The sequence below is a fragment of the Aedes aegypti genome, chromosome 2 (genome assembly GCF_002204515.2).
Source record: "Aedes aegypti strain LVP_AGWG chromosome 2, AaegL5.0 Primary Assembly, whole genome shotgun sequence".
NCBI lineage: Eukaryota > Metazoa > Arthropoda > Insecta > Diptera > Culicidae > Aedes > Aedes aegypti.
The window spans coordinates 94,443,701-94,469,187 of NC_035108.1; the positions used below are offsets into that span (position 1 = coordinate 94,443,701).

General features: G+C 36.2%; 1 protein-coding gene across 2 annotated transcripts in view; it reads left to right on the forward strand.

Annotated features, from left to right (window-relative positions):
• Positions 1–25,487, forward strand: part of LOC5577573 — a 1,170,395-nt gene that overhangs the window by 959,927 nt on the left and 184,981 nt on the right. The gene's annotated exons all lie outside the window — the stretch shown is intronic.

Below are 25,487 nucleotides of genomic sequence, written 5' to 3' on the forward strand. Positions count from 1 at the left end.
CCCCATTTCACTTACACTGTGCTCAGATGAGACCGGCTCACAATGGAATCATTTCGAGAAAAAGACGGTCAGGTTTTTAGAACCTCTAAGGAATCCAAGATGGCGATTTAGCTCATTGCTGTCTTTAGAGAATCACTGGCGTAGCAACAGAGGGCTAGAAATCAGACTCATTTATAACTTTTGAATTATTATTGATCACATTTAATCTGAACACTTTTAAATTTCTTCTTCTCTTCTTTCTGGCGTTACGTTCCAACTGGGACAAAGCCTGCTTCTCAGATTAGTGTTCTTATGAGCACTTCCACAGTTATTAACTGAGAGCATTCTTTGCCGATTGACCATTTTTGCATGTGTATATCGTGTGGCAGGTACGAAGATACTATATTCCCTGGGAATCGAGAAAATTTCCTTTACGAAAAGATCCTCGACCAGCGGGGTTCGAACCCACGACCCTCAGCATAATCATGCTGAATAGCTGCGCGTTTACCGCTACGGCTATCTGGGTCCCACTTTTCAATTTGTACCCCGCTAATCTGCACAACGTTCAGATTAAAAATGATTAAAACATGATTTAGCTCATGGAATGGAGCAAAGCGAAAAGCAACTTTGTAGAACACAGAATCAAAACAAAAACAGTCAAAGAAGTAACCAGAAGTACGATTTTATATATTTTTTGTAGGGTGACTAGAAGTGCAAATTAAAAATTAACACCGATGGTTTGCATGAGGTACCGTTCAAATTAGCGGCGGTGCACGGTGCATTATTTGAGAATTTATTTTCGTGTACAAAAAATATTTTGTTTTCAAAATGCAGCATTCTTCAGGAAATCAACTATGCCTTATACCATATTGTGTTCCGGAATTTCACGATAAGTGACCATTCCTCAAATTTTTGTAACAATTTATACAGAAATTTATTGCATTTTTATACTAACGATGAAAAAATGTCCAAGAGTTCATCCAAAATTTATTAGAAGGACCCATCAGATATTACATCATAAATGCTATCAGATATTCTTCAACGAGTTCCAACAAGAAGCCATTGAAGTATTTTATCGGTAATTTTTGTGAACAAAACACTCCGTAATACTTCGAATAATTTTCACAATTTCTGCTGAAAATTCCTTCATGAATTTTATCAAATTTACACCTGGAGTTTAGGTAGGAAACCTTCAAAACTTAATTACAGCACTCCATGGAATATAAATTAAATTTATAGGAATATTAGTCTTAGTGATACCATGCATTGTTAAAATTGTTAAATATGGCACTGAACATAAGTTCAGTTGTTTTGAAACAATATTTAAATTATCAAAATAATTTATCTCGGAATCTTCTGCAAAAGCTCATCAATAATTTGCCTGAATTCGATTCAATATTTAAGTTTCGATTATAGCTATAGCACAGACAAACAGACATAACACTCAAATTATTTTGATAGCACAGCAGAATAGCGCCCAATTCTAATATTTGGTAGTTGGCCGATGGGCCACTCGTGGCGCTCGCATCGCTTTTGTTCGAGTTTGTCGTTTGCTCACTACCGCCACCTAGTTTGCGGTTTGCCAAATGTAAATTTTTTTTTGCTTTGGGCGTAATCGATCTCGTGACTATGTTTTAAATTGATAATTTATCTATCTGTTAGCCACAGCTTCGAAAATAGCTCAATTTTGCTAGAAATCCTGAATGCATTTATGAATATATTTATGTTAACATTTAAAACACCTTTCTTAAGATAATTTTGGAGAAATTGTTTCAGCATTTCGAAGGCAGAATTGTTTTGCGTTATTCTTGGTAGGAGTATCATTGATTTTTTGTAGACATTCTGAGATCGAATTCTGGTGGGATTATCTTATGGAAATCCCTAAGTTTCTGGCAAAACTCCGGATAATACAATTAATTCAGATAGTTCAGCTCAATTTTAGCAGATATCTCATTTGATTTCGAAGAATTGTTGAGAAACTTCTTATGCAATTGTATCATATTGTGTAATGAAAGTTTTTTCCATGAAGACATACTTCACAGAATCGATAGAAATATTTCAGCTTATGTAAAAGTTTCGAGGAGTACACCCATAAACGCTTTTCTTCAGCAATGCAGAAAAAACTGATCCAATAAGTTCGTCATTCTAAAGTGCTCGTTTTGGTAAGAAAAAATCAGGTAAAATTTTGAAGTCCCTACGTGGACGCTAAGTGGTCCCCCAAAGGCCTTACCAGGGGTATCAGGTATAAATGACCGCCGTGCGCAAATCGAGCTCGTTGCTCTAGTGCACGCTTCTTGAGTACAAAAAGCCACTAGTAACAAGTTACCCTGCGCGCGTTGATAGTGAGCATAGAAATTTGTTTTATTTGTAGTTGTTAATTTTATTGCAGCTGGCTCTGTTATAAAGATGTACATAGTATGAAATATTATTTAAGTTAGTTAGATTTGGTCAATCTGTCAAATCGGCTAAAATTAACCTTTTTTTCCTTTATTGTAAACATTTACCAACTATGTGCTAGCATAGCATAGCATAGCATAGACTGACTGTACATGTCAATGGTTGCTACTCCGTGATTGATCGGAACTGGTAAGAATTGCACTACGATCCAAATGAATAAGGGATGGGAGTTTCCGCTTACTCTCGAAGTGCAATTTTAGCAGATCTAATATTATTGATCAATAACGGCGCCGGCCAAGTCCTTACAGTCAGTTGGGAAGGGGAAGGAATGTTAGGGTGTAATGATTGTTGCTTCTAGAGACCGAGAATACCTCTGCATCTCCACAATCACCACGGGAAAGGTGTTTATTAGTGAGGGAGGAAAAGATCTGGGAGTCACCTCTGGTCGGTGATGCGATCCATGGACAAGGGGGAAATATACGACTTGTATTTAAAGCTAGTTTTGTATTTTTGTCTCGAGAAGTTTTTGGAAAAATACGTCAACATCTATAATGTCGAACAATTCAAAAGACGTTTTTATTAATGACGAAAACTGAAAATTACATGTATATATTTTAACTTATATGAAACAGGAATAATGCCGACACTTGTAGTGACGAACCATACATAGTTTGTTTGAAAATTACATATAAGTATTACTGTGCATTTTGTCTCGATATGGTAGAAGTTTTTAAAAATACGTCAACATTCACAATGTCGAACAATTCAAAAGATAATTTTTAATAATGTGTAAAAGAGACAAATATATGTATATTGAAATTGTATAAGAAAAGAGCATAATGCCGACACTTATAGTGACGAACCATACAAAGTTTGTTTTAAAATTACTTAAAAGTTACGCTTTCAAGAAAATATGTGTTATCACAAGCATGAAACGAACTCACCAGTTGGTAATCCATCCTCGACTGAACACAAAACTGACACTGACAGCAAAACTTCTTGGCGTCCCGAAAACAAACCGTCTTGCTTGTGCCTTCCCAAATACCTACCCAGCAAGACGCTCCAAAACAGAAAAAAATTCTTCGGCGACGAAACCACGTGCGAAACCGTGAGCAAATCCTATCTGACGACGCAAAATCGAACCGTCCTGCTTGGGCTTCACGAAGCACTACCCAGCAAGACGCTCTGAAACAGGAAAAAAAAATCTCCGGCGACGAAAACACGCGCGAAACCGTTAGCAAAATCTGTCGGACGACGCAAAACTGAACTGTCCTGCTTGGGCTTCACGAAGCACCTACGCAACTCCATTATACGATATTGAACAAAAACCATCGAGTTTGTTAGGCAGTTATTGAGTCATAGAACAATATTTAATATTGTGGCTATGATAAACTGTATGTAACAGTTATTAATTTAGATGTTATGTATCCTGATAAAATTTGATCTAAGTTCCTCCAATCCGCAATTACTGTTGCATCCACTCTATCATCAAAATGCGTCATTCCCTTTCACTGAGGGTTCACCACTTCGCATCTCACTCTCAGCTGATTGAGGGGATCGATTGCTCGCCATAGGTTCTATATTTGGGAAACCTTTCGTTTCTTTCGCGCCGTTGCATGGCGCGATTACTCAATGCAAATTCCGCAGGAAATGCCACATTCAGATCGGTTTAGCTTTGTTGACGTGCACCGATGGAAGCCTCTCGAACTGCAAAAAACAGAAGTGTGTTTTGTTTACAACATCGTTTTCCTGGTTTTCCTGTTTATCGACGCGCTAGCAATAATATCGACCAAGGACAAATGCGGCGTAATCGTCTTCTGTATCCTTCACACTAGACATAGACGGCGGCTGAGGCGTCGTCGGCTGCGGCCTTGGATGCCAATAGTTTGGCACAAACAACGATACGCCAAAACTGCGACAGAGGGTGTGTCGATCGATAAACAAGGCTGCGGTGCAATCTTTTCATTAATTCAATGAAGACCGCCAAAAGGCTTTTCTGTAAACATTTACCAACTATGTGCTACTGGCTAAACTAATAACTTGTTTTAAATCATGAAAATCTATTGAACAAAGTTGGTTGATATAACATTCATAATTAAAAAGGAAATAAACCTTTATGATGACTACAAATGCGCACAGGATAATGTGTAACTAGTGGCTTTCATACTCATGTAGCGTGCACTAGAGCAGCGAGCTCGATTTGCGCACGGGGGTCATTTACACCTGATACCTTTAAGGCCGTTGGGGGACCACTTAGCGACCACGTAGGGACTTCAAATTTTTACATGATTTTTTTCTGACCAAACCGAGCACTTTACAATGACGAACTTTTAACATTTCGCATTTTCGAAAAATAAGGGACGGTCTGTTGTACAGTCTGGAAAATTAAGTTTAATTCCCTTAAAAAATCCTAGAAAAATATCTGGAAGAATATGTCATTCCAAAAGGATTCTGGATCTACTGAAAAATCCTTTTCCCTGGATTTTTTTGAAATAATTCTTGGTAAAAATATATGAGGAATTAACATAGAATTTGTTATAGACATTCTAGATTATACGAAAACTTTAAGATAAATTTCATCAAAAACCCTGGAAAAAAAGCTGATGTATCCAGTTGAGATGTGGGAAGAATCGCTATCGCTGCATGTGTGAATGGTGTAATTCCAGGATTTTCAAAAAAACTCGTAAAACATCCAAGTTTCTTTAAAAAAATCCCCGAAGGTATATGTATAATCTTGAAAGAATCATTGATAAAAAAATGTACAATTTGAGACAAAAAGATAGACCCTCGGATATCACAGACGTGAATGACTAAAATTAACAAAAAAAATGTAATTCTCAAAAACCGTCTGATGGATATATGATCTCTACTTACCATATGTAGGCCTCCTTTAGACAAATAAAACCTAGCAACGCCAATGCAGAATGTTTTCAGAATATTCTTCTATATATTGTAGCAAATTAGGATGACTTGTTGCGTTCTCTGCTATTATTTTATCTTCGTCATAGTATGCTTTCTAAAATCTGGGATCAAAATTGATTGCATAACATTGATGCTTTTACCATATAAGCCAATAAAAAAAACATGACGAAGATAACGGAGCTGCCGAAAATACGTAAGTACCCCATTTTAAGGTTATGTCACAAGATAAATCCGGGCCGAACATGTTTGAACAAAAAACAGTATTAGTGTGTTCTAAAAATTTACAGAATTGCCAATTTCTTCAATTTTTGATGAAACTATTGACAGGCTTTGACTTCCTTTTCAAGAAGAAATCATAGTATTTTATACAGCCAAACTTTTTTTTTTCCAATGAGAACACTAACTCTGTACATTTATTTGAAATTATCCCAAACTTGACCTAGAAAACATTATATTTTCAAAAACATGTATTTATGTTGCGTATGCTGGGCTAGTAGTGAGTCACTCTTTTAGTGATTTGGTCACTGTTTACGCCCTTGTTATTAAAAAATCACTATGCCCAACAAGAAGTCACTAAACTCACTTTTTTCTCATAATATTTGAAATCTGATATAAATATCAATAATCAAGGCTTACTGTCCAAATTTAAACATTTAGAATGTAATGTTGTACAGATTTCCGTTATTCTAAAGTAAAGCATTTTTTTTCTGATTTTAAAATCAAAGAGTCAAAAAAGAGAAGGATCTCTTGTAAACTGTCTGGACAATTCAGTTGAGAATTTCGAAAACGATTTTGGGTTGCATTTTTCTCTTTTGGCTCTTTCTTATGCGGAAATTTAGCCCTAGGCTGATTCAGCCCCACTGGGTTCCGTTTTCTGGCCGATGTTTTTGAATTTACTGTGGCACAAATCCAGTACATACGTGAAATGTAGTAATAAGCTTTATTTGTATCTTCGTGTTACCTCATTTATATTGATTTATTTAGTTATATTTTTGTTTTTTTTTTTTTTGGGATGACCCTGGATGGATCAGTTAATCAAGTCTAACATCAGTTTTTTATTTCAGTGTTAAAACAGCAAACTTAAACTTAATTATCCATGAATTCAATAAAACAAATGTCTTCTCATTGAATGCCGGCATTCAAAAGATTAAATTGCAAAAAAGTAAACAACAATTGATCTTGATCCATTGCCAGCTTTCAATGCGAATCTTGACCGTATAACCCTCCCTACTCCCACCTCTATAGCAATTATGAGGGCGTCGCTGAGTCGGTGGCATCTAATTAAGTAACTCGACCAGAACCACATAACAAGATTATAACACATTCCTATCAGCAGCAGTTAAAATAACAGAAGTTGATAAAATGTTGTTATCAAGATGGCTTTGTTCTCAACATTTATTACACTGCGGAACACGTTTTTGTCTCCAGCATCAAAATACCTCTATTTACTCAATTAAGGCTTGCTGAATCCATTGCCGTTTACAGAAATATCATAGCACGTCTAGTTTTTGAGATATTGATTGTTGAAAATGCAAAAATTGACTATTTCAGCCAACTTGCATGCAAGTTTGCCAGCTTGTAAGGCAATTTATTTGCATAATTTGTCACAGAATTCAAACTTTATGTGTATAACAATACTTATCATCAAAGTTTATAATATTTTTGGTGCGGAAAAGTTATTTTTTAACGGTTTAGAAAAGTATTGTATTTTGCCATATAAGAGAAACGAAGAATTTTGTATGGAGACTGCAAGCATGTTGAAAAAGATCGGTTTAATCTAAATTTGATCGTGAAATTTCAACCAAAATATATCTAAAACGAAAGTTTAAGTCCTCTTTTGCATGCTTGGTGGATAAGATCACACAAAAGTTTGATAAAATATGCTTCAAATTTTAGGTAAACATCAATAAAACCAATGTTTTATAAAACTTTGGCGACCTGTAGCTAAAAATTGTGACGTGCTGGAAAATTTCTGTTAATGGCATCAGATTCAGCAACCCCAAACACATAATTTGATCCTTGAGACACGCAAAAATGTCATTTTTGTTGCGCTGTGTTATATTTTTGTCGTCGCATTTATAAGTTTATTGCAAATAACATCCGATGTCATAAACAGTAACATAGTTTGCAATAATTTTGTAATTTTGTAACATCCTTGCAACACATTCTGAAATAATTTTGATATAATTGTACTTTAGTTTAATTTGGTACAAATTTTGACAGAATTTTTGTTATTTTAACTACTAACGGTACTTGTTTTATAGCAACTGGTTATAATAAAAAATCATATCAGAGGAACACATTTTGTTATAGTTTTGTTTCTTTCGTCTGGTCGGGAAGTGTTACATCAACATTTCCTTCCCTTATCCTTAGTTACGGCAAAGATGGGCGTGGCCGGGAATAGCGATATTCATGATTTTGTTAATATTGTTCAAGATTGGGCCAAGGCTTACTCCCCAGCCTTGTTCCTGCTAGCGGTCTGAATGAGATTACCAAATGAGCGGTTCCATTTGAATTCGAACATCGGTTTACTTTTGTATTTTTTATTTTGGCTGAAATCGGTTCGCCATTTTTACCCTAGCGTTACTTTTGAGAAGGGCCTAAAAAAAAAAGCCTTAACAATTTTCAAAAAATTAAAATTCAGAAACTATTTGTCTGATGGGTTTGATGTCTTCCGCAAAGTTTTATGTTATTGTTGGAACTATCTGGAAAAAATATACACTGTAAAAAAATGTTGTATTTTTTTTTCTCGAATATAAAGCTTAAAAATCCATTAAGTAGACAAAAAATAGAGTCTTTTGCACAGTGGGTGCATAAGTGCTGGTGATCTTTTATTTTCAGGGAACAATGCACAATGGTCCAGATAGCAAGTTTAGGTGGACATGAACTTTTCGACGTCATTTTGTGGTTTTAGAGTATAGGTTGCTTCCCAGAATTGTCTCGAAATTAGTTGTACTACAATTCGTATAAAAGGGATTTTTTTCTGTACTAATCGTAATAGTGTCCTATTCGCCAACTGTTTTATGTTAATAAATAGCAAGTTGGTATGTTTAGCAAAGTTGTAGCATATTTCAATACAAAAAACTTTGTAGAACAAACTTTTTCTCTATCTCTTATACTTTCTGAGATAATTGACTTTATATATGAAAAAAAATGAAGAAAATCATTTTTTCACTCATAAGTCATTTATTTACAAATTTTAGCAGCCTACTATGTTCTACAAAGTTTTTGGTACTATTATATTCTACAACTTTGGTGAATATACCACAGTTGTATTTCTTCTCGTTTTCTTATTGTCTTCTTCTTCTTCTTCCTGACGTAACGTCCCAAAGAAAATTTTAATTCAAAATCATGACGTATTAAAAGTCATAAATGGTAATATGTTGCAAGAGTTGAGAGGCATTCTATTTATTTATCTTGAGTCTTTGATTTATGTATAGCAGTAATTATTACAGTAGTTAAAGTCGTATTGAAATCAGTCATAGTAACCATGTCAAAAAAATACAATTGCGATTGCTACTCACATCAGATCCAGTGATCTCACTGACAAATCGTCGAATCGCACAGAAGCATTCGGAATTGCACGAAGAAGCTCAAGAATTATTGAAAAAGTTTTGAAAATTATGCTTTTTAACAAATATAGTACACTCTACAAAATCTAAACAGGTGTTGATTATTTCATGCTGAATCGCGGCGGCCATGACTTTTGTGTGTTTTATAAAAAAGATGACTAATTAATGCGTTTTAATTGCAAATCACCCGTCATTGAAAATAGTTTTAAAAATATATATAAACATAATATATTCACCAAATTTCACTCAAATACTCTTTAAGGGGTGTAGAGCCACGGTGTGACTGGTAGGTTCATTTTCAAGTGCATCTTTGCGAGTTATTTGGCGTGTAATACGGTATGATTTTAAATTAATATCTCCTACAATAAGAAAACCAGGAGAAACATAGCTGTGGTATATTCACCAAAGTTGTAGAATATAATAGTACCAAAAACTTTGTATAACATAGTAGGCTGCTAAAATTTGTAAATAAATGACTTATAAGTGAAAAAATGATTTTCTTGATTTTTTATATAAAAAGTCAATTAGCGTTAGCGTAGTTACGGTATACTTCGTAGATTGGATACTAGCAATATTAATGTTTTTTTTTCTTTTGATAATCTTATCTAGAATGCCTTCAAGAACAAGGCTAGGGAATGAGCCTTGATCCAATCTTAAATAAGAATACCAAAACCATGAATATTGCTATTCCCGGCCACGCCCATCTTTACCGTAACTTGGGATTGGGGAAGGAAATGTTGATGTAGCACTTACTTAACGAGAGGCCTCCGACTCAGCGACACCCTCATAAGTGCTACGGAGTTGGGGGTTGGGAGGGGTATTAGGTCATCAAGATTCGCCTTGAAAGCTAGCTAGCTTGATAGATCCAAATCAGTAGTTGTTTAATGGTTTTTAATTTAATCTCTTGAATGCCGGCAATCAATGGAGTAAAAATGTTTGATTTACAGTGTAAAGAATGTTGTTTCGCGTCAAAATAGCCGATTACGCATTCAACGGTAATAACGATCCGCTTTTTGCCTAGTCAAAAGCAGAATAGATCCCTCCAGGGTCATCTAAACATCCGAAAAAAAAACGTTCGTGATGATTTACATGGAACTGTCATTTACATGAAATACAACCGAGCAAGAAATACTCACAATGCATAGCCATCTCCACGATAAGCAACCGGTTGAAACGGGTAAATTGCCGCACTTCAAATCAGCGAGAAAAAAAACACTTGGGTCTATGTAAGCATATACGAAAACCGCAGAAACATGTCGCACTCCGAATCGCGAAAATCTGATCACGAAACCGTTCCGTCTAAAACAAATTCGGGTATTCTGTTTAAAAGGAACGGACTTACAAAATGCTTGCAGCCTCCGAAAAAAAGTAGCTTAATCTCCCGCCACGGCGCCGGTCAACGTCCACAATACTCTTGATCCAAGTTGTAACGTAATCTGCACTTTCAATCCACTTGCGACACACAAAAATACGACTTATTTATTAAAATTGTACTTCTATATCAGTAATCTCGCGATTCCGCCAGCCGAAATTAAAACTTATGCTGAGCGAAAAAAATGCGGCAGAAAACTTGAAACACGTCAGCTATCACGCGCGGCTTGCTGCGATCCTTTTCTATATAAAAAGTCAATTATCTCAGAAAGTAAAAGAGATAGAGAAAAAGTTTGATCTACAAAGTTTTTTGTATTGAAATATGCTACAACTTAGCTGAATATACCAACTTGCTATCTATTATCATAAAAAAGGCGTATAGGTCACTATTGCGATTAGTGCAGAAAAAAAATCCCTTCCGTACGAATTGAAGTACAACTAATTTCGAGACACTTTTGGGAAGCAATCTATACTCTAAAACAGTGCTTCCCAAACTTTTTAGACTTTCGCCTCCTTGAGGCCAATATTTTTTTGGAATCGCCCCCCCTGATATGTTATTAATTCATATATGACTCTATATTTTGATAAAATTTCAATCAATAATATATCAGGTGTAACAAAATGTATCTTATTTTCAAATTTACTGGTGTAGTACTTTAAATGCGATAAAAAGGTTAAGAATGTGTGGTTTTGTAACGCAAAAAATGTCCTCCTATTGTAGTAAATTGTGTACTGATCAGTAAGTTCGAATAGCAAAAATACTATTATCATACTTTTATCACAGATTCCTGAATCAGCTTTCCCTAAGCAGCGACCATCGATACAGTTTGGGCCTACTTTCTGCGTTTAAAAGGTCATATAGATTGATTAGTTTAGTGGAGTTTTATGGTGAGTAGTTTGCTATTTATAAATTACGATTTCGGAAACGCCAAAACTTCTAAAAAAATATATGAGTCATTAGAAAATTTCCCACCTCCTGTTCCACTGAGATGATGTAAAAAAAGGAATGTTATTTTCTCAAAATCAAGTCCAGAAGGATCCAAATTCATATAAGCTGTAAAAAATACAAGGCATAATAAAAACTTTTCGTTTTCCAAAATCATGGCATGGGCATGGTTTGAGGTACAGACAAATAGAGATTACATGTTTAGGTGTTGATTATTTTTCAGATTACGAAAGCATAATCTTTAACGGAAGTGAAATTGAGTATTCACTTAAAATTATATGATTCATTGTTTTCAATTTATTACATTTTCGCCCCCTTTCAAGTTATTTCGCCCCCCAAATTCGTATTTGCAAATTTTCGCCCCCCTAGAGCTGAAAATCGCCCCCAGGGGGGCGAATTCGCCCACTTTGGGAATCACTGCTCTAAAACCACAAAATGACGTCGAAAAGTTCATGTCCGCGTAAACTTGCTATCTGGACCACTGTGCAATGGCGCCTGCCACGTCAGAATGGAGACCAATGAGGGGAAGGGGGAGGAAATGATGATACGTTGAACTGGCTCTCACAATAGACCGTATATACCACTGCGTCTACGGCAGTTCATGCGGGATGCTGTTGGACTGGTATAATGTTTATGGCTTGCTGTTTGTTTAGCAGACTGCCTATGTATCAGGCGTAAGGAAAGGCGTGCTATAATTTTGGAAGAATGAAAGCGTAGGGAAACGGTTCTTTTGTCCGTCTCGGGTTCTAGCAAATGTTATGAACAAGTGTATTATGTTAACCTTCCAGTTGTCGTTCGGTTCGCCACCGTCAGAACCACCACGCAGCTGTTGTGAGCGAAAAGCGAGCTTTTTTCACCAGTGTTGTACAAAATACAATAGCGTGACGACTGAAGTGTTAAGAGTGGAAGACAGAAGCAAGTGAAAGATACAAATACAAAGTACGATGATAGGGACGGGCCTGTGATTGAACCCATGACCTTCTGCTTATGAAGCAGAAGCGGTAGCCATTGGATCACCAACCCCGTGTAGTTGGTGCAATGTAAAGCATCAACAACATGCTACATCTTGTTATTTAATTAAAATAAGATTTCATTTAAATTTCAGGTAACTATTTTTCCTTGAAACGAAGTCAAAGCAGCAAAGTATCTTCAGTAAAGTTGCCTGAAGTTTTACATTCTACAACTTTGCTGAAGCACTGAACCTTAACGTCACGAGTAGTCTGCCCCCATCCCATATTAATCTTAAACTGAAAAAGCCAGTGAATTGTATACACAAAAACACAAACAATGAATTTTGGCTCTGTAAAGCGTTAAACGCAGTTTTGACCTCGAACTAGTGAAAAAAACTTTAAAAAATGAAAAACATTGTTTTCGGATTATATTTCGAATTAGTCACAGACAGTTTGAATCACACGTGTGATAACAGATAGGAAGCCCAAGCAGGACAGTTCAGTTTTGCGTCGTCCGACAGATTTTGCTAACGGTTTCGCGCGTGTTTTCGTCGCCGGAGATTTTTTTTTCCTGTTTCAGAGCGTCTTGCTGGGTAGTGCTTCGTGAAGCCCAAGCAGGACGGTTCGATTTTGCGTCGTCAGATAGGATTTGCTCACGGTTTCGCACGTGGTTTCGTCGCCGAAGAATTTTTTTCTGTTTTGGAGCGTCTTGCTGGGTAGGTATTTGGGAAGGCACAAGCAAGACGGTTTGTTTTCGGGACGCCAAGAAGTTTTGCTGTCAGTGTCAGTTTTGTGTTCAGTCGAGGATGGATTACCAACTGGTGAGTTCGTTTCATGCTTGTGATAACACATTTTTTCTTGAAAGCGTAATTTTTAAGTAATATTAAAACAAACTTTGTATGGTTCGTCACTATAAGTGTCGGCATTATGCTTTTATCTTATACAACTTCAATATACATATATTTTTCTCTTTTTGACATTACTAAAAATTATCTTTTGAATTGTACGACATTGTGAATGTTGACGTATTTTTTAAAACGAGACAAAATGCACAGTAATACTCATATGTATTTTTCAAACAAACTATGTATAGTTCGTCACTACAAATGTCGGCATTATTCCTGTTTCATATAATTTAAAATATATACATGTAATTTTCAGTTTTCGTCATTAATATAAACATCTTTTGAATTGTTCGACATTATAGATGTTGACGTATTTTTTGAAGCTTCTACCAAAAACTTCTCGAGACAAAAATACAAAACTAGCTTTAAATATAAGTCGTATATTTCCCCCTTGTCCATGGATCGCATCATCGACCAGAGGTGACTCCCAGATCTTTTCCTCCCTCACTAATAAACACGCTTCCCGTGGTGATTGTGGAGATGCAGAGGTATTCTCGGTCTCTAGAAGCAACAATGATTACACCCTAACATTCTTTCCCCATCCCAACTGACTGTAAGGACTTGGCCGGCGCCGTTATTGATCAATAATATTAGATCTGCTAAAATTGCACTTCGAGAGTAAGCGGAAACTCCCATCTCTTATTCATTTGGATCGTAGTGCAATTCTTACCAGTTCCGATCAATCACGGAGTAGCAACCATTGACATGTACAGTCAGTCTATGCTATGCTTTAAAAAATGAAAAACATTGTTTTCTTTTACGTTTTTTATGCGACTTAACCTCAAAATAATTTGGTAATAAAATGTAGAAAAACATTCTGAACACATTGTCTGAAGTCACCATCTTAGATAACTCAGAGGGTTTGGACTCTATTTTTCGGAAATGGTCCCATTGTGCGGCCTGCCGATTGTTGCTTTTTTGTTACGAAAGTTAATATCAGAAGCGACCGGCTTCACTACTGATATGAATCGCATACATTTGAGATTTTACGGGTCGGACATCTTTCGACATGTCGGTCGTTCTAAAAAGAAAAAAAACGGAGCAACATATGGGTTCAATTTTGCTTATGAGACTTTTTCGTAGTTCTTCCGCTCTCTGTACGCGACGGCAACAGCTTTAGTTTGGAACGGATGTAAAAGGGCAAATCCGGTGAACGATAGTTATCTCAGTGTCGGATGCAACCTGTGTACAAGACAGCGCGGTAGATATCAATGGGGTAGAACATTCTGATATCAGTACATGTTACATACAGATGATCCTGGCGCTGGGCTTTCTAATAAATATTTAAACATTCCTATGAGGGTTAGTACTTCCGGTAAGCAGTCAGGTATAGCAGAAGCGAACTACATAAACAGGTTATTATTTACCCTTAAACTCTTTTTACAACATTGTATTGATGACAACTTTTCAAAATCGAAATTAAGATTTGTCGTTTTTATAACTTTTTAATATATTACAGGGTATCAACAAAGACGATGGACCGCAATGTTGTAGAATAACTTTTAGGCATTCTTGAGCTGCCATAAACGATTCATTTATGTCTTGTAAGATGACAGCACTGTTTAGTGGAACACATAAATTTCAGTAAATCAAAATCATAACAACATAGCATTTTTCGATTTAGGAAATTGATTCTAAATTGGAATACTAAATTTGATTTTTATTATTTTTTTCAGCTAAATTAGTACTAAGCATGTCCTTTGCATTACGTATAAAAAAATACTTTTACTTGGGCACTACACATCATTAATTACAATTTCTGTTCAATTAATAACTAACATACTCATAAAATTCATCAAGTTGAAGAACGTTCCAGTTGAAGAACGCAAGTTCCAGTGGGAAAACAGAGCCAACTAGAAGAATAAAGCATTCAAACGACATGGACATTACCCGCCTAACCTTCAACTGTTTCATCAGTATTTCAAAACTGCATTCAACTTGAGGAAACTAGTTGCATTTCTCAAACTGACATTGAAATCGTCTTACACACCCAATCGATTGATCGACCGATCGATTTGGTTTCCAACCAGATACCGGTTCGTTCGAAGCTCAACAACGGAGGTATCTACCATCAATTAATGTTGCGGTGCGGTAACACGTCGTAAACAGCCCCATTTACTTAACATACAACACCGCTGCACCGGAGAAGATTCCACCGCAATCATTGCCACAGCGCGAGCATCGTCGCCACCATTGCTGCCGCGATGACGTTCAGCGAGGTGGGCGTTTTATGTCTGTGTCAGTCAGCTTAGCAGCTGAACCACAGTAATTTTCAACCTTTTTCGTCGGTTGCACTTCTTGTCATATTACTAATAAACTGACTAATAAACCTTTTCCGTAGTGATTGTGGAGATGCAGAGGTATTCTCGGTATCTAGAAGCAACAATCGCCACACTAACATTCCTTCCCCATCCCAACTGAATGGAAGGACTTGGCCGGCGCCGTTTTTTATCAATAATATGTGAAACCTGCTAAAATGTGCAATTCAAGAATTCTCAAAACCGACCAAACCGTTTCTTATATCGCTTTGCGTTTGGGTCTCTCAATTATGTTTGACCGGGCACAATTTCCTCTCTAGGAAAACCAAATTCTTCCCCGGTTGAAAACCACTAAACCAAACGATGAAAAACCTTTCCGCGTGCTCGCTGATCTCTGCTGCACGCAGCAGCCCGACTCGACTACAGCGTTCCAGCGTGAGCTAGGCCATGGTTGCTCGCTGCATATTGCATCCTTCACACGGGAAGGGGTCGGCCGGAATCGGAATGTTTATAAAATTGGGCCGCCGAACCTGTGTGTTGTTGAACTTTTACGTCATTTTTTCGGTCCACTTCGGGATTACTGAGTGAGAGCGACGGCAAAAGTGTGAGCCAACAACAAGATTGATGATGCTAACAGCTTCCTTAATGCTGCTTATTTTGGAATATCGTCATACTGTTCTGTAGGGTGCGGCGGAAAGGAGCTGAGCGGATGAATAAATTATGACTATTTATGAGTTCACCTTCCGGGGGCATGCATCTTATCGTCGTCATCGAAAGAACTTTTCCTTTTTAGATTGTTTTCGTTAAAGATTGGTTGTTTAATGGTAGAATGTAGTGTTGTATGAAAGCAAGATAAAGGGTGTACGGAATCAAATTGCACACACACAAATGTTTGTCAAAATCCGCACGTTCATCCAATCATCTTCAAACATTCAGTGAGTAAAATAAAACATGTTATGAAGATTTTTCCATGTTTGTTTTATTCAATTTCAATTCCATATCCAAATGCACGAACTTTTCTCTCCACACTACTCATAAGGTCCTGTACAACACTTGGACCAACTTTTTTTGCGTGTCCATTTTTTCTTCATATCTTCCTATTATTTCACTTCCTTAGGATGCTTCCGAAGTGCCTGCTTCATGATGGCCCAGTACTTTTCAATTGGCCGCAGTTCCGATGCGTCCGGGGGATGATATGCTTCGGCACGAATTTGACCTCCTTAGCTTTGTTATCACTCCAAAACCTCTTTCGAGTAATGGCACGAGGCCAAATCCGGCCAGAAAATCGTAGGACCATCGGGTGACCTCAGAAGACGAAGTAGTCGCTTTTGGAGGCATTCCTTTAGGTACCGTTTTGACCGTTCCAGTTGTCAAGAATGGGGTGCTCCATACGATCAAATTGCTTGCCAAATCATATACTTTTTTGGCAAACTTGACATCTTCTGCTTTCTAACGTCCTCAAGGACATCGAATTTATGATGAGCAGTGAAAAACTGGAGCCCCGGAAACTGTCGGAAGTCTGCCTTTACATACGTCTAATCATTCATAACGAGGTAATGTGGTTTCGTCAACATCTGGGTGTAGAGCGATTAGACGCTGTACGTATGTAGTCCTTCACGTATTTCGCGTATTACAGTCCTTCACGTATTTCGCATCTTGCACGAATGTTCAGGATAGATTGAGTTTCTTCGCCACATCTCGAGCTCCAACAGTAATTCCCCTTGAAAGCTTGAACTACCCGTTTGTGATCCTTAAGGGGGCAGGATCTGTCATTGATTTCGGAATTTTCAAAAGCAGTTTTTTCGTTCAAAATCAAGCAAGTTTACAGGAAAATGTGTTCACTGTATTCCATTCTCCAACCGAAACACAGTGAACACATTTTCTTCGAATATATTTTGGTTTTGAACAGAGAAACTGCTTTTGAAGTTTCGATGATGACGATGATTACGATGACAGAGCGTTGATCGTTAACACTATACGGAGATCCATTTTTGACAATTTTTGGTTCCAATCGATGCCCAAACTTTCGTGGTACCGATTTGAAACACGAGACACCGTAGAAGGTTTCTGCGGATGGCACGATTAGAAAGATGTGGTTTTTGATGTACGTGCGCAAAATTTCTTTGCGCCGCTGCTGTTCTTTCGACTCCATCCGACTCCGATTGCACATAAGACCGTCCCGTATTTTTCGAAAATGCGAAATGTTCTAAGTTCTCATTTTAAAGTGCTCGTTTTGGTAAGAAAAAAATCAGGTAAAAATTTGAAGTCCATACGTGGACGATATATATATATATATATATATATATATATATATATATATATATATATATATATATATAAAACACACTTTCGTTATTCCAGACACATATTATATCATTTCTCTTTCTTTTTTTCAGGTATGTCATTGAAGTAACTGATGTATTCAGGTATTGTATAGATATTATTGATAATGTTTAATAATTAATTCGAAACAATTCAAGAAAATTTCTATTATGAAAAAATTCTCGACCTCGTGGGACTCGAATCCACTGCCCTCAACATGACCTTGCTGAATAACTACGCGTCTACCATTGAGACGATTATTATTATTATCTTTATTCGTTCATGGTAACGAATTGGAGCGCATCCTAAATGTGGGTAAGAGCACTTATTTCAAACGCATTTATAGAGGTTTGGTCCGAAAATTGGTAAAGATTTCTTGTAGGTGCTTAGTGCTTTTTTACTAGTCATTCAAAAATAGATTCAACATAAAAAATAAAGTAAATACGAAGAAAATATACATACATGGGTATATTGTTATTTTTTATGAGAACATTTCTAAGAAAACGTGCTAGATTAGGCTAAGCAAATTCTTGTTTCAGGGAAATAACGTCAGTCGCAATATTCAATGGAATTGTAGTGATTGCTGCAAATAGCTGCATGTCATCGGCAGTATTAAAAATAATAGCATATGATGATAATCCAGTATGAAATTTTATTTAAGATAATATATGAAAAAGCCACTTAAAAAAAACTATGGGCAGAGATGGAATCCTGAGAAAATTTAGAGAATCTCTTACTTAACGCTCTCTTTCACAATCATGATCAGCAACATATCATAAGAGTTTGTTTATCATCTACTGCTACAGCTCTGATTGAATCACACACTATTGCTATTGCATGTTCGGGTATTGTTTATCGTGCCAGTAAAATGTGTTTTACCCCCAATGGTATGCAAGCGAGAAAAATTGATTTTATCATCACTCTCTATTTTGGGCTCTCATTCGCTGCTGTTATTTATCAAACTTGTTACAGCTGACGAACCATTGTCGGTCATGAACCGTTACAGATGCGACGTTTTTCTTTGATAGTGCTTCTGAATAAAAAGACAACGAATTCTGCAATGCCTGTCCTTGGGGTTCTTCCAAAAATTATTGTGATTGTTTGTCTGCTGATTTATAAATGAAATAGCATTTCGTGAGTTGTTCCTCCAACAGCTTTTTCACCAGGTTTCATTGAATTTCTCTTGGAATTCCCCTAAAAAATGATTCATGGAAGTGATGGAAGTGACACTGATTCCACTTAATTCTACTTTCAATAAATCTGTATAAGAGAACGGCACCAGGAAGAAATTTCTTCAACATATCATGAATGCTGTTTCTTTCAAAATCCCTCAATTTTGGCAATAAATTCAAGGATCACGCATTGAAATATTATAGTAATCTAGAGGAGTGTTATCTCTCATTAGCGATTAGAGTCACTTCAGGTGGCTCCATCTGATTCCCTCGAACGCCTACTACTCCGAATGAGCCATTACACCGAATAGTATGAAATATAGTGTAGTATCTAGTTCTGCGGGCAAAATTGTCAATATACTATTAAAAAAGATTGATCATTCATGTATGCATCTCTAATGTGAACTGCTAATTAATGGGGCGTTATATTCGTTGATAAATTTTTCATTGTATATTTTCTGTTCTTCCATATTTCAGCTTTTCTTTCGAAATATTCTTGTAGGTAGCTATCTTCATTTTCTTTCAGGGACAGGACTTGTTTCTCATCTCAGTGAGCACTATCACAGTTATTGATCAAGAGCTTTTCTTTTTAAATTGACCAGTTTTGTATTTTTGCCTCTGCGCCCAGGGAAGTCAAGGAAATTGTCAATGCAATAAGATCCTCGACATAGGAACTTCGAACCCAACGCCCTCAATATAATCTTGTTGAACAGCTGCGCGCTCATCGCTATTTGGGCTCATTTCAATTTTGTTTTTTTAACAATAATTTTCCTTTCTTATCAACAAAGATTGTGCCAGAGAGCATTTTACCAAAAATTTTCCCCTTCTTTCTTAAATAGGACGTTCTTTCAAAGCTATTTTTTTATTCTTGTGTTAAAAGGGTCAGGTTTCTTATCAAACTGTTCACTACATTTCTAACATCATAATTTTTCCATTGTCTTGAATTAAACACAGCTCTTTTTTGTGTATATTTTTTATTCTAATTCAGCTGAATGATCCCACAAACCAACGAAAGTTTTAACTGGCAAGGGTGACGTCAAGTATGCCACAGCGTACGATTGTTTATCAAATTGAAATTTAAGTGGGTCCCACAAAATAACACTTGCAGCGATAATATCGTTTCAAAAAACAAAATCTTATGGAAGATCCTAATTTCTGTAAACCGACATCTTAAAATTTTAAGTAAAGGAAGTGAGTAGCAGCGTCCAAAAGGTTACTTTACTTCATTGTAATTTTGCACATATCATATAGCTATCTTTTTCATTATTAATTCACCCTTCTTTTCGCATAGGCTGTTCAGAGCATTGTATTGTGGCTATATGAATCTCACCAAAGTTAAAGGACACAGACAGACGAAACTTGGTGTATAAGAATTAATAACTGAAAACTTAGCACTTTTATCATCTTCTAATATTTGAAAAATACATTGTTTAAGCCAAAGTCGTCTAATGCTCATGAGGAACCGTACAATTGGCTCGCCACCTTCCAGTCATAAATTATATAAAAATGCTATATATTCGGGGTAGTGGCGTTCGAAGTAGTGACCCATTCGGGAAAATGGCGGTTGGGGTAATGACCCATTCAGGGTAATGGTGTTCCGGGTAGTGGCATTCGGGGTAGTGGCGCTCGGGAAAGTGTTATTCTATGACAATTCAGGTATTATGTATAAATTTAAAAAATATCCTTCAGTATCTTTTAGGGATTTTAACCAGGAAGAAAGGATTTCTCAAGAAAACTTATTGATTATCTGGAAGAATTTCTTGATGAACAAACATTGTACAGAATTCCTAGACGAATTTCGGACAGATTTTTGCAAAAAATTATAGTGCCGAAATGTTACTCAGGTCACATTTTCATGAAAAGATCTTTCATAAATGTTCCTTAAGGCCCAAGTGAAAATGGTACGAAAGTCAAAACTGAAAAAGCAGTTTTCTCCTTTTGAACCAACAAATCGAAGAAGTCTATTTAAAAAGAATAAAACTGCTCTTTCAGTTTTGACTTTTGCACCATTTTTACTTGGGCCTTAATTTCCTACCTAAAACTGCTTCATTTTTATGTTCAAAGTTGCATTATTATTTTACTTTATTCTACTGCTAAACATGAGCAAGGAAATTTATGTAGGGATTTTTCTAAAAAATAATAAAGCAGATCATCATTAACGTACACTTGTTGCCGGACCCCGTCCAAAAGTAGGAAAATCATGCTGCAGCCAGATAAAGATGGAGCTTAAAAAGCTTCATAGGAGAAAAATTTGATAAGCTGTTAAATGACGCTAACATAATTCTGCTAGCTTTATCATTCAATGTTGTACATATTTGTTTTAAGCTGCCACAGTATTGGACAATAAATTTGCAACTTTTTCCACATTCCATACAAAATGATCAACTCTGGTGGTCTCAGTTATTCATGGAACGATTTGAATTTAATTTTTACAGCACGTCAGGCATAACATGAATCAACATATAGTTTCGAATATTTTTTTTTTTTCAAATAAGAGTTCGAATGCAATTTTCAAGTTCAAAAGCAAATTCAAAAGAAATTTTTGACGAGAAATTAAGAACGATTTATCTGAAAATAGGAAAACCTTACATAAAAACAGTCTTTGGCAAACTTTTTTATCTAGTCTAAATCTTCAATTTTGGTGAAGATATCATAAAGCTTCCGTTTTTGGAGTTATATAAAAATATATTATTTCCATTATATACATATGATTTTTTTTTTGGTAACTCCTCAGTGTTTGGGATAGAAAAAGTTTTAGATAAAGAAGAATGAAGAAAATTTGTTACTTGCGCCGTCAAAACGGATGTGTTTCCAATCACATTTTGCACCAGAAGATAGCCCTTGACCTGCTGAAGATCTTTTCCGAAGACTCTAAGGACTGTGACGAACCTAATTTGTAAAATTCAAACAACGATAGCTATGAAATCAATGCATGTATACGCTTCAGGTTTGTTCCATTGTATAAGTAAAAGTTTCAAAAATATGTCAAGCGTGCGTGTAAATAAATCTCTCTTTAGTTCATGTGTGACAAAACAAACAAAACAATATTGCGCCAAATTGTCAGAAAATTTTAAGCACCCACGTAGTTTTAGAGAAAAAACAAAAGAAATTGTTAAAAATGTTATCGTTTTTTAACCGACAATGTGAAATGATTTTAATTAACAGGAAGCGTTACAGATCTAATCTTTCTACATTTTGGAGTCCTTGCAGGCGTAGAGGAAAAAGTTCCTTTGGCAATTGCTAAGCTTTTAGAATTATCTATGAATAATGTGATAAAAATCATACAGAATCACAAGATAATTGAAAACCCCAAAACACACAAAAGATAGAAAGACTTTAAGTAACAGAATACACCATTTATTCAAAGGTACACCGAGAGTTCATTATTTTTGGGTAGATATAGAGACTTAACTTTCTGTTGAAAAAAGTTTCATATTTCTATCTTTATTATTCCACATCTTTGGCACATTTACATGAATTACGGAAAGTAAATGCATCGTACATCTGGTGAAAGTTTGGCAGGTTCTCTTTCTTAGGTGTTGCAATTAGCAACACCAATAGCAAGCCACCGCAACAGTGGACGCAGCATCCCTCATGTTGTCGGCCACAAACACTTCGAATTCACCATACTGTTTCACAACATACAAATTCTCACCTCAAATGCATACCAAACAACATTGTGCACCTGAAACAAACAATAATTATTAGAAAAAAACATACACCCGATTCTGTTTTTGCACGGATTTTTTTTTTTGCACGGCTGTGCAAAAAAACTTTCGGTACATTATTTTTCGTTAAAACCTTATTTTTCATGAAATGGCGACAAATGGTGTGACTTTCTTTGCACGGTTTTTGAAGTTTTGAACTGAAAACTTTTTTTGCACGGTACGCATCCCCCGTGCAAAAACAGAATCTCTTACAAACCATCAATTTACCACTCAATCTTTCCAGATCGTCAAATACGAATGTTTATTTACTTTTTATTCACTTCACTATCTTACAATTCCAGAATGTTCAATACGTCAATTGTATAACAGTCTAAATACAACACAATATTGTATACAACAATACTCTTCTGGAAAATTCCATGCAATATTGGAAGTATGTTATTATGGAAGAGCGGAGTATGAATAAAACATCATTAGCCATAGCAAATCAGTCTGAAATAAATCGTGCATTTAAACGTACCGTAATCCGGGGTAACATTGATCATTTTTTTGAGTTTTTCTCAAATTTTTCATTTCACAATACAAATGTTACAAGTTTTATATTTTTAAAACAAGTACTGGCACCTACCGCTCCTAACTTTATACTTTATTTAGTTTTTCGAAAGATTTAAACATGTTTAAATAAATGTTTTAAGTGATTTTTTGATTCAGCTGATATGGAGTAACATTGATCACCCAAGTAAACAACGTTCGGTAATATTAGAAATGTCGTTACTTACTAAAATCATGGCCCCTGAAGCCGAATATGAAGACCAAACTCTTACAAGTCATTTACTTTTTGAGTTATTTCAAAATTAAAAACACCTTGAACCGCGGAATACGCCTAAAAGTAGGCAATTTCCTAAGGAAGTTCTACATTCTTAATTGTAATTAGTTAATGTTGCCTAAATGAATAAACTTATAAAAGATTTGACAACGGAATCGTTTTCGTCGATGTCATATTTAGTAACAACCGCATTTTTCTTGATCACATCGTCTGCAGAACTCATGTGAGACATGGATTTTTGGTATTGTCAGTGAAAGTGCTAGAAATCATTGATTTAAAAAGTTGACAAATTTACGCATGGAGTAAACGCAATTTTGGCAAACACCTTAATTTTCTTTAGCTTATGAATATAAGAAAGAGAGGCACTATTCATTATTCGAAAATGTTTCATCAATAAATCTTTATTTGAACTTTTAACGAGATGAGTCATTCCGATCAATGTTACCCCCGCTGATCAATGTTACCCCCGGATTACGGTATCTCATTTCGTGTAATCAATTCCCTACCGAATCGTATCCGCGGGGACAGGGATCTTGAAATATCCGTTAATATGATTATAGTGAACTATTTTGGACCCCTCATGTCCACGCTTTTACCGTTACCCAGAAAAGGGGGAGGGGTCAGGGAGGATGACTCACCAAAGGATCGTAAGACCAACTAACCGAATTTAGTTCGAAATTTATTTCAAATTCATTTATCTACTGGTCTCCAAATGGTGGTCATTTAAAAATGGTTCGTCCCCGGCTTTAAAAGCTATGAGAGTATTATCAATATCATCATATTTCCTTTTCAAAGAAATGCTTACGTGAAGATTACTATTGAGGGGGGATGTAGAAGAGTTATCTTCACGTCTGATTGATAATCAGATGGTCATGAGTTCAACTCCCATCCCCGCACCATTTAGTAGTAAGGGAAGTCGTTCTTCTTTCTGACGTTACGTCCCAACTGAGACAAAGCCTGCTTCTCAGATAAGTGTTCTTATGAGCACTTCCACAGTTATTAACTGAGAGATTTCTTTGCCGATTGACAATTTTTGCATGTGTATATCGTGTGGCAGGTACGGAGATACTCTATGCCCTGGGAATCGAGAAAATTTCCTTCACGAAAAGATCCTTGACCAGCCGGATTCGAACCCACGACCCTCAGCATGGTCATGCTGAATAGCTGCGCGTTTACCGCTACGGCTATCTGGGCCCCCTAAAGCCCTAAGGGAAGCCGTCTACGGACGAAAAAAAGAATAGACATAACTTGAATGTTGACATATTTTTGAGTGATTTTTTTCAAACACGAGTTTAAAAGCTGTAACGGTTTGACTAAAGTCAATATTTTAACGATTTTTCATAATTCACATAACTAAGCACATTGAAGGAATAGCTTCAGGATATCTTCAACAAAGTTGATTTTGACGGGATGAACAAGTTTGTTGAAGACCCTAATTGAATGTGGAAATAGGTAGCTATCACAAAACTGTGTTTTAACAAGAATACTAAAGTTTTAAAAACATTGGTTTCAATTGACGAAACATTTACCGCTATTTACAATAAATGAATCCATTGTTGTTGTCAAAATTATAATAGCACGTCTAGTTTTTGAGATATTTGTTGTTGAATATAGGGGAACTTACGTATTGTCGGCAGCCTAAGCAGTTGAACTTTTAGGAAGGCAATTATACACAACAACAAAGCACAACAATTAACAGGAGAACCCTGAACTACACTTGAGCACACTTAATTTATTAATTATTATGCACAACACACTATTTTGTTCTCTAAATCGTCTATTTTTCCTCACCAAAGTCATGAGGAACTTGTTCTTTTATCGGCAATGCAATTACTATTGTCGGCAACAAAATTGATCTCTTCGGCAATCCAAAAATGTACAAAAACTAGGTTATGTATTGGTGACCTTTCGTATTTGTTGACAATGCCTGAAGTTGAACGTCATTAATTATGTTCTACTCGTTGAATGGGCCAATGCAGAAAAATACAGACTACACTGATAACAGCATTGCAGTTATAAATAGAATAGCTGAGAGTCATATTCAATACACAACGCCACTAAATTTGTGCAGACTAAGGCGCCGTCCACAAATTACGTAACGCTCTAGGGTTGGGGGGAGTAGGCTCAAACGTTGCGGCACACAAAATTTACTTTTTCATACAAGGACCGTTGCGGAGGAGGGAATGGCCGAACACGGTT